The sequence below is a fragment of the Limulus polyphemus genome, unplaced genomic scaffold (genome assembly GCF_000517525.1).
Source record: "Limulus polyphemus unplaced genomic scaffold, Limulus_polyphemus-2.1.2 Scaffold1531, whole genome shotgun sequence".
NCBI lineage: Eukaryota > Metazoa > Arthropoda > Merostomata > Xiphosura > Limulidae > Limulus > Limulus polyphemus.
The window spans coordinates 249,921-252,524 of NW_013667141.1; positions in this window are offsets into that span (position 1 = coordinate 249,921).

A 2,604-nucleotide genomic window follows, 5' to 3' on the forward strand; every position below is an offset into this window, starting at 1 on the left:
TAACAGTAAGCCTGGTTGTGTACTTAGGTAGATGGATTGAAATAATTGATAGTGTTAACAGTAAGCCTGGTTGTGTACTTAGGTAGATGGATTGAAATAATTGATAGTGTTAACAGTAAGCTGGTTGTGTACTTAGGTAGATGGATTGAAATAATTGATAGTGTTAACAGTAAGCTGGTTGTGTACTTAGGTAGATGGATTGAAATAATTAATAGCGTTAAGAGTAAGTATGTTTATGTGTACTTAGATAGGTGGGTCATAGACGGCAAAGAAGTTATATTTGATTATGAGAATTAAAAGCAAGTTTTATTTTCGAGTAGATGGATTGTGTTTATAACATTTTCGTTTACCATCGTGTAAGTGAAACTGTTATACGTGATCGAAAAATGGAAGAAAAAAAATGTATATATATATATATATATATATATTCTGATTAAAATATCCATAGTCAAGAGTATATTATGTAAATACAAGTTGCGATGCTTTTCTGATAAAATACATGTCAAGGTGTTTTCCTCTTTTGAATGAAGTAATACTAAACTCAGCCCTCAATGTTTCCACGTAGCCAGGTCCAATGCCTTGATGGTGTGCCCTGGCTTTTCACCTCTAATGTTTCTATTTTTTCGTATGGCCGATGAGCTTAGTGATAAGTTGTTGGGGCAGTTGGCAGGCGAACTGCATGAAGAGAATTCGGCATTTTGTTTTTTCGTTTATTTCCTTACGTGGCCGCGTGTGAGACGCCTTCCTCACACCGCCAGGTGGCAGGGCAATGATCGCGCAATAGCCTTACTGTTATTTTCTGGCCCGATTGCACGTGCGTGATACTTAATACTTTGATTTCAGAATGTATTTTTTTATTCTTCTTCTGCTTGGTTGAAATAAACGCTAACCGTGATCATAGTTATCGAAACAAACAATCGGTTATTTTGAAGTCCATTAAAGGTTTATTTATTATAGCAAATTTATTTTCTCATAATTGTACGTTTGTTTTCTCCTTATGCATATTATTATCTCCGGTTACTGTTAGTCTGGCCATAGTAACCCAGGAATGTTCCATTTTCCGACGGAGATTCTGAACCAACGAGCGTGTTATCAAAGTGTCTACTACCGGAACATCTCACTCTTGATGTAAGAGCCAGTGCAATCTCAGCTGTATTCAGTGCAGGCATCAGCAGAGAGGAGAAAGGGAGTACGTAGTATAAGTAACAGAAAAAAAACAAAAAAACTTCCTGATCGGTGGCTTCTCACCCTGTACAAATAAGGCCTTAACTCTTTGGCTCAATATTTGGTCCACATCTGCGGTCAACATCTTCGAAACTGTCCAGTTATCCAGGTGCACATTGTTGAGGTACGTGTTATCTTCGTATCGCTCAACAAATAAGGTTTAATTAGTTGAATTTCTTAATCCAATACTATTTATGAACCTTTTATTCCAAAGTTGTAGAGGATAAAAAAGAAGGGAAGTTATGTTTTCAAACAAACTGAACGTTTTGGGGGGTTTACAAACATACCAAAAAAAAAATTAATTGAATGATGTCTATAATTTCGAAGCAGTTTTAAATTCAACAGAATAACAAATTTTAACAAAATAGTTTTGCAAACGTCCTGCATCTGTTGTTCGTTAGGTGGCGGGTATATAATTTTGTGCACTGGACATTTACAGAGTGAAATTTACACAAGTTTTAAGTGCTCAAGACTGTAATGAGCTGTCTGCGATACAACACGACAAAGCCTACTGACACAGCGGTAAGTCTGAAGGATTATAACGCTAAAAACAGAATTTCGATACTTGTGGTGGGCATACCACAGATAGTTCATTGCATAGCTTTGCGATTAACACCAAACAAACCGAAACTCAGGTTACACTGATGTTCAATGGTCAAAGTCCAAAGCTTGGAATAAGATTCCTAATTTTGATTGAATACTGTATTGTTTTCACAAGTGGGGCGTTGTTTCTGCGATTGTTAAAACAGAATTGTATCTCCATTAATTTTATTGGTGTGGCTAACTATGTACGTAGCGACAAATGTATTAATGTTACACATAATAAAACACGAGTGTCTGAATTTTTTTCTGCAAATTTACTCATTATCACACATGTTCGATTCCCGGAAATGAACGTTTTACCACTATTAAAAACCTTTAATATGAATTACTAATTTATTGAGGATCCAAGTAACACCGTAAGAAGTTTGTTTTGTTTTCGTTCCGTTACTTAATGTGTACTTACATAACACGTGACGAAGAAATGACACCAATGTTTGTTGAAAATGAGCAAAAGCAAAGAAAAATATGCCAATCACGCTACATCTGTCATATTCTTTGCCGACGAGACCTTTCAATCAATACCAAGGCTCATCAGACGCAACAACAAAATTGAAAAAAAAAACCATTCTTAACGCCTTTGAGGCCCGGCATGGCCAGGTGGTTAGGGCACTCGACTCGCAATCTGTGGGTGGCGAGTTCGAATCCCCGTCCCACTCTTTCAGTCGTGGGGGCGTTATAATGTGACTGTCAATCCCACTATTCGTTGGTAAAAGAGTAGCCCAAGAGTTGGCGGTGGGTGGTGATGACAAGCTGCCTTCCATCTAGCCTTACACTGTT